This window comes from Nanorana parkeri, unplaced genomic scaffold (genome assembly GCF_000935625.1).
Source record: "Nanorana parkeri isolate BGI_ZX_2015 unplaced genomic scaffold, ASM93562v1 scaffold48, whole genome shotgun sequence".
Classification (NCBI taxonomy): Eukaryota; Metazoa; Chordata; class Amphibia; order Anura; family Dicroglossidae; genus Nanorana; species Nanorana parkeri.
In genome coordinates this window covers 735,291-743,513 of record NW_017306316.1, presented here as the reverse complement: position 1 = coordinate 743,513, position 8,223 = coordinate 735,291, and the positions used below count along the sequence as shown (strand labels likewise).

Here is an 8,223-nt window from a genome sequence, read left to right as displayed (position 1 = left end):
AATAAATAATCACAGGGGGTTAAACATGAGATCATTGTATTGGAAAATAGAATTGTCCAAATAATGGAATACCACACAAAATAGCCGAAACAACCAGAAACATATTAAGCATCGTACTGACTAGGGATGCACCAATACCGTTTTTTCCAGGCCGAGTACAAGTACCGATACTTTTCATTAGTACGCGCCGATACCAATTACCGATACTTTTTTTTTAGCGTCATGTGAGTTTTTCTAAAACAATACAGACTAATGATTTTAGGACAGTGGTGAAGCGTCAGGTCCATGTCACAGCTGCAACACTGCTAGATTTGCCACTCCAGGCTGTAGAGGAACTACAAATCCAAACAATACATTATACAGCAATGCAGAATAATACCATCAGTTATAGAGGAATACAAATCCTACCACTACTTTATACAGCAGTAGATATTAATACAATCAGCTATATAGGGACTACAAATCCCAGCGATACATGATACAGCAAGCATACCATCAGCTATAGAGGACAACAAATCCCAGCAATACTTTATACAGCAATGCAGAATACCATCAGCTATAGAGGACTACAAATTCCCAGCAATACTTTATACAGCAATGCAGAATGCCATCAGCTATAGAGGACTACAAATTCCCAGCAATACCTTATACAGCAATGCAGAATAATACCATCAGCTATAGAGGGGCACAAATCTCAGCAATACATTATACAGCAATGCAGAATACTATCAGCTATAGAGGACTACAAATCTCTGTAATACATTGTACAGCAATGCAGAATAATATGAAGCTATATACTCTGTGTTGCTCAGTAGAGCTCTACCAGGGCTGCGTACGGGTCTCACCTGGGCTGTATTTGGGTCTCACCAAGGCTGTGTGTGGTCCCACCAGAGATATGCAGATCTCACCAGGGCTGTGGAGGTCTCACCATGACTGTGCAGTCTCACCAGGGCTGCGTGTGGGTCTAAACGGTGCTGCGTGCGGGCCTTACCATGGCTGTGTGGGCGGGTCTCACCAGGGTTGTGCCGGGACTCTCCATGGCTGTGTGGGCAGCGGGAAGGAGGAGATGTTCGGCCGGATCAGCGCTGTAAACAGCCGCCGTGAGGTCCCCGGCAAGTGTGGGACCTTACGGCAGCCGAAGTCATTTCAGAATTTAAAGGGCCCGTATCGGCTTTAAGTATTGCGGCTTTTTTACGAGTACTCGTGAAAATGCCCACTACCGGCATTAATGCAGATGCTGGTATCGGTATTGGTGCATCCCTAGTACTGACACTACTATAAACATCCACAGAGACACAATCAGTACTGTACTGACACTACTAGAAACATCCGCAGAGACACAATCAGTATTATACTGACACTACTAGAAACATCCACAGAGACACAATCAGCACTGCACTGACACTACTAGAGACATCCACAGAGACACAATCAGTATCATACTGACACAACTAGAAACATCCGCAGAGACACAATCAGTATTATACAGACACTACTAGAAACATCCACAGAGACACAATCAGTATTATACTGACACAACTAGAAACATCCACAGAGACACAATCAGTATTATACTAACACAACTAGAAACATACGCAGGGACACATCCGCAGTATTAGCCCTCGTTCACACCTGAGCGTTTTCTAGTGCGTTCTACGCTTGACGAACGCTCTACAAAACACTCAAAAATATAAATCCCATTGTATTCAATGGTCTCGTTCCCACCTTGGCGTATTTCCGCCCGTCCCTAACGCGCTACAAAACGGCCCACGCCTGAAAAGGTACCGCAAATCGCGGTAAAAAATTGTGCGACGGTCGCGCATATGCAATACGCCTAGGTGTGAACGAGACCTTATACTGACACAACTAGAAACATCCGTAGAGACACAATCAGTACTGTACTGACATAACTAGAATGTCAGCAGAGACACAATCAGTGCCATACTGACAAAATTAATCATTTTTCTTGGTCCTGTTTATGGCTTTACCCATAGTTTTCTTCCTTCAATTTGCTGCTCAACCCAAAGGAGTACAGAAAGGGCAAAACGTGTATTGTTACTTCACTAAAAGGCTTTACAGGAGGACCATAGAGAAGGGAAAATACCACTTATAAGTAAGTGAGAACTGGTCATCCAAGAATTAGGTATTTTTATTGGTTAACTTGAGTTATTAAAGATGCAAGCTTTTGGGACCCCTCCGATCCCTTCCTCGGACTATATAAAGCTGGGTGACATGGCATGACTTTAAGGTTCTCTTCAAACCTTTTGTATTATTTGAACGCAGAGCAAAATTCTGCATTTTACATTGCACGAATGCAGTACACAGTAAGGCATGCCACTCTCTGCGGTGCTTTGTGATGCCATTCATTTATAATAGCACCCCAACTCATAAAAACAGTGGGAGCTTGCAGACCCACCTTGTGCTAAAAGGTTGCTGTAGGTCCAGCTATCTTAATGCAGCATATATTAACGCAAATGCATTCCTACAATGCACCACAATACTGAGGTGTTAAGGAACCCTTAAGAATAATGGAGTGTATACAGCTCAGTATGCCGTTTTGCCCTCCCATCCTCCACTCGGCTCACCTCTGTAAAATGGTGATAAAAATGTCAGACCCAGACCAGACTTATGGCCTTCCTGAACACTGTGACCTGCTTTTTCATCCTGGGAACAGTTTTTTCTGCATTCCTACCTAGGGATCTGCACAATGAGATATAACTTAAAGGAGAACTATGAGGTGAGTGCTTTTCACTCAGCCTCATAGTTCTAGCCGACCTTTGACAATGAGACTGTCACCGGTCGGCTCAGTAGATCGGGAGGTGAGCGAACACATACCGGCGTTCGCTCACCTCTCGATCCTGTCACTGCAGAGAGCCGTGACAGGGGAGGGGCTGGATTCCCCCCTCCCCGCTCTGATCCTCCAGCGCTGACTGGCGGAACTGACGGGGGAGGGGGCGGGTACAGCTGGCTCTGCCACTAGATAGGCAGAGCCAGCTGTCAGTCACGCAGCTGGGCGGATCCCGGCATAATTGTCGGGATCCGCTTCAGCTGCGGCGTCTCAGTATATAGTGAGCTGTAGCTCGCAGTATACTGCGGCGTCTCAGTATACCGCGAGCTACAGCTCGCGGTATACTGAGCCTAGGGTGACGGGAGGACGCTGGTTTGTGTCCTCCCGTTACCCTAAGGAGAACTATGAGGAAAAGCCTTAACCCCATAGTTCTCCTTTAATAAACTTTATGACATGCCTTTCTCCCTGTCTAGCTGGTGAAATATTATTACATACCACCAATAATGATAATGCATATTATTTGTATTGCCATCAATACATAACACACATATACATTAGACTGGTGGTGTGTGTGCCTCCCCTACTATCCTCATACTGCAGCCAAGGTCCCAGGGGCACATTTGTAAGAAGAAAGGAGCAGACCTCGCCCCAGATCTGGTGGCCTGGGGAGTGAAGAAAAATCTTCACCTCTTGTGTCCCGGTCATGGTGACACATCATGGAAACACATGCACATTTTCCCTGGTGGGGCCCATGTACCCCAGTCCAACAATGGCAGATAGTGTGAATGTAAAATAGAGAAGAACGTATTCTAAACTGCAATTACATTTTCAATAAAACATTGCATTTAACTTACTCTCAAGTAGTTTTATGTCCATGGGGATCTCAAAGCGGCTGATGTGATTGGACACTCCCATCCCGACTGCAACTTTCTGGCTTGTCTGAATCTGAACAGAACAAAATGGAGTCACACTACCTGGTATTACTTACAGTGATATTACACCTCAAGGAACAGGAACTGTATGGGTAGCAAAAACTATGCTAGAAGCAATGATATACAATGCTATGAAGCTATGTTCATGCTCAGATGTTATAATGCTGCAAGCTGTGTACATTTCTACCTGTAACTTTGTATAGACCAGGGGTCAGCAACCTTAAACACTGAAAGAGCCATTTGGACACGTTTACCACAGAAAAGAAAACACCAGGAGCCACAAAACCCTTTTGACATCTAAAATGAAGATAACACGGCATATGTCATTTTTTAGCTTTATGCTATGTATAGCATGTATATAGGTATATGTGGGCTTAGTAACGCACTGGACTCTGGGCTTACCTGAGACCTCGCAGAGCCCACCTGAGAGTGACCCTGCAGAGCACACCATAGATCCTGCACAGCCCATCTGAGACTCTCTATGGTGGGCTTTGCAGGGCCTCAGGTGGGCTGGTCGCCGGGGTTTCTTTCCCTGTACCTCCTCCCAACTCCTCTTACCTACTGCTGCCGGGGCCTGGCCTCCTCCACCCCATCCCCTGTCACCTCTGCCATGTGGCCCCTGGTACAGCTGATACTCATGTAAGAGGCCCCCCAGGCTGCCCAGACCCCTCACATGGGTAGCGGCCATACCCCCCTGATGGCGGTGTTCTATCAAAGTTTGTGACTACCCCCCCGCTCCTCATTCGGACTCCCCTTGCCAAGCTTCACAGCCAGCAGCATCCTAGCCAGATGGTGTGCACTGCAGGCATATGACACACACTTCTCCCGCCGCCTGTTTCTAGGGACGTAGGCGGGAGAGGAGGTGAGTCACAGGACCTGCCCCCCTTGCTGAGAAGCCCGTCGGCAGTGCGGGGCCCCGGCACCCTACACTGCCGCATTTTCCACCGGAGGGGGTGCCCAGGACTGGACCTCACTGGGCCCCCCCCCACCGCCTCAGGCCCCGGCTGTAGTTCTGCAGCAGAGCGATGAAAGAGCCACATGCGGCTCCGGAGCCGCGGGTTCCCGACCCCTGGTATAGACAAATGAAGAACAATCATTTACTTACATCCGCTGCATACTGACGGAGTTCATTCATCCCCATAGCTTCCGGTTGTTTTGCATATTTTTGCATAAGTTCTTGTAGGCACACCTAGCATGATGGAGTGCAACATGTTAGCTAGTGGCATTGAGATAATTTTTTTTTAAAGCAGACATGATCATGTGAGTGTTGGGTTTGTATGTTGTTAACCTTTGACCATGGACTACCAGCTCCAGCTTCCTGGCAGATCTAACACTGTAAGGCAGAGCTGTGAAATAAGCTACATGGCCAGTAATAGTTTTTCTCTCTCTTGCCTTTTGGTTGTTGAAGTTAAAGTAGATCTATACAGTCTAAACAGGTTTTATGGGATGCAAGAGCCACATAAATGATAAAAAAACAAACTTATTTTACCCCCCTTTGGGCAGCCAAATCCTCCTCAATTTGTGTCTAATGTGCTCCCCCTCCTTGACACTGCAGCTCACAGTGGGAGGGTTCAGTAGTACAGGCAGTTCTGCCAATCTAGAAAGCAGTGGGCAGGGCTAGGTGTAAGCAAATATTGTTTACATACAAGAGCCGTGTGTATTCTTACTTGAATGTTGATGTGATTTGTGTATTTTTTCCAGATCTGGACAGTACTCCAGTCTGAAATGTTGCCTCTGTGCTCTGATGACAAAGACCAGTCACCGCTACTCTCTCTCTTAGTGCAGGGTGACTGGTCTTGTTCCCGCCTCTCTTTTAGTTTTCTGCAGGCAGCCTGTAGTGGGTGGGGCCTAAAGGGTTCCTCCCACAGTTCTGCTCTCTACACAGGCTATGTACAGTGATGTCACTGCTACTTTTACAAGGTAATATGTGGGTTGCAAAGGCATTTTGTGCAAACAAAAGGGGATTTATGTCCATTCCGGCTATTGAGGAATATATTGTAGGGCCTTGCACATGGGCACATTTAGGGGTGTACACCTAAAACTAAACACCAGACATGAAAGCTTTAATTTAGGGCTCATGAACACAGGCCCATTTAGGGGTGTATGATAAGAAATATGGGCTTTTGGGACTACACAGCTGGTGTGTACAACCACCCCTTTGACATGAATGGTCGTGTGCAGCTGGACTTGGGTACAGATGTATTCTCTGAATGCAGACTTTCTGTGTTCAGGGACTTTGCCTGTATGCTAAATGTGGGTTTATGTGAATACCAGCATATACCTGTGTACAGCCATTCATTACTATGGGCAGCTGCACGCACCAGCTGTGTATTCCCAGGGCTAAAGAAAAGCCAATATTAACACCGTAGATCCCTAAATGCACCCGTGTGCATGAGCCCTGGATGAAAGCTTTCATGTCTGGAGTTTTGGAACACCTATTATACACAGAATACAAGAAACGTGTTCAGTAATCTGTTGGTGCAGTAAACGGGGAAAAACACTTTCGTATCAGGGCCAAAGCTGGGCATGTGGGAATCGCAGGGCCAGCGGCTGATGTCACCTCTGCTGAGAGCTGTCCTAGTGAATAAAATGAAATAGATTGTTTATGATTGCCCCATCTATTACCCTCATCCTTCCTACCTCTGGATCGTACACCAAAGGACTATAACACCGACTAGGTTCTGGTACACGATCCGCTTTGGCACTTTTCTTTATCTTTTTTTTCTTTCTTTTTGTTCCGGATCCATTACGTCGGCTCTCAGGTTGACTGTAAATAAAAAACAAGCGCATTACGCCCTCGCAAAATACTACAGAGCTAAATGCATAGTGCAAACGTGAAACTGATCACAGCCCAGGCGTCAGGAGATCTCTGTCAATGATTTGGGTGCACATTTTAGGTGTGGCGTTCAGTCATATGACCTGATATCTCACGTTTATTGTGAACCCCTATGAGCTGCACAGTTTATAATTCATATATAATGCAGAAGAAGCACAAATAATCATTTGTTTTGAAGAAATATTTGATAATAAAGCTTAGGACAGGCAACCCTTTATTATTATTATTATTATAATAATTATAGGACTTATATAACGCCAACAGTTTGCACAGCGCTTTACAATATAGGGAAGACATTATAATTACAGAACAACTCTCGGCATTTTTAAAATGAACCCTTGCAGTCATGGGCGTAACTTCAAATCATGGGGCACCATAGCAAAACTTTGCTCTCTTTAATGGCTGGCAGTAATAATGAAGTCACTCACATCTAGGTGGCAGAGAGTTGTGTCATTGCAGAACAAGCTGAAGTGTTCTTGCCATACCTTTTTGACCGAGAGCTGCCAGATAATGCATTTGATTTGTTTCCGGGAGCCATTTTAATTTCTGGAATAAATGAAATGAATTGAAGTTACTGTAAGGTGTTTATACTTTGTACATTACGGAGAGAGCAGCTGAAAACAAGAACATGTTATGATGATTAGGACTGACGTGAGTCTTCAGACAAACCTGGAGATAGTGGTATCCATCATTCCTTGAAGATATTTAAAAAAAAAGGCTCTATTTCCTGTTGGTCACCGCCATGATATTTGTGCCCATTCAGCTTTACACCCACAGCATACACAATCGGCTAATACCCACATGCAGTCACAGGCCATCAATGAAAATGAAAAAGCAGACAAAGCACACAATAACACAGCATAGGAGCACACAAGTCATATCACACACTAGCTCATAGAATGCAGGCCACACATAGGCACAGCACATACAATCAGAGAATAGCACACAGTCAGAGCACGCACAGGGCACAAATAGTCAGAGCACACACAGACTGTGTACATTAGCTCATAGCAAGCAGGCCACACCCAGGCACAGCACATAAGGTCAGGGAGTAGCACACAGTCGGAGCGCACACACACACACGCACGTTACAATACCATTTATTTATGCTGTGGTATTACAAGAGGTTGGCAGCATTAGAGAAGACCTACTATCTCAGCTCTTAATATAACACAGACATTATTTGTGTATTTAATGCATTCAGGGATCTCAAGTCTCCCTGATGTTCAGGGAGTCTCCCTCTATTAGATAACGGCTCCCTGATGTCCGCAAGAGAGGCATTTTCCCCCTGAAAGGTTTTGTATGTATGTATGTATGTATGTATGTATGTATGTATGTATGTATATGTGTGTGTATATATATATATTGTATTAAATAGTACAGCGCTAAACGTCCTTCAGTGATGGATATCGGAAGATCCAAGTGTTATGATCCGACCATAAAACATTTCATAAAAATATATGAAAAAGTGTCAATCACATCTAGTAAATGAAGTGAGAAAGCTGACAGTATGTGAAAGGATAATGATCCAAATTAAAGCAATGTATAAAAAACGACGGTTCAGTAGACAGAAAAAATATATAAATCAAATATATACCTTGAAAAGTAAACACGTGTGTTAAATCTCAAAAAGTGTTCAAAACATGTGTCTTGTGTGTAAATTAAAC

At 44.7% G+C, this 8,223-nt stretch overlaps 1 long non-coding RNA gene across 1 annotated transcript in view; it reads right to left on the bottom strand.

Annotated features, from left to right (window-relative positions):
• LOC108801945 overlaps positions 1-7,821 on the bottom strand; it is a 24,411-nt gene extending 16,590 nt beyond the window's left edge. The window contains exons 1-2 of the long non-coding RNA XR_001942186.1: positions 7,810-7,821; positions 4,007-4,017 (exon numbers count right to left, since the gene is read on the bottom strand). This is a non-coding gene — a long non-coding RNA (uncharacterized LOC108801945). The remainder of the gene's footprint in view (positions 1-4,006; positions 4,018-7,809) is intronic.
• Between the last annotated feature and the right edge of the window lie 402 nt (positions 7,822-8,223).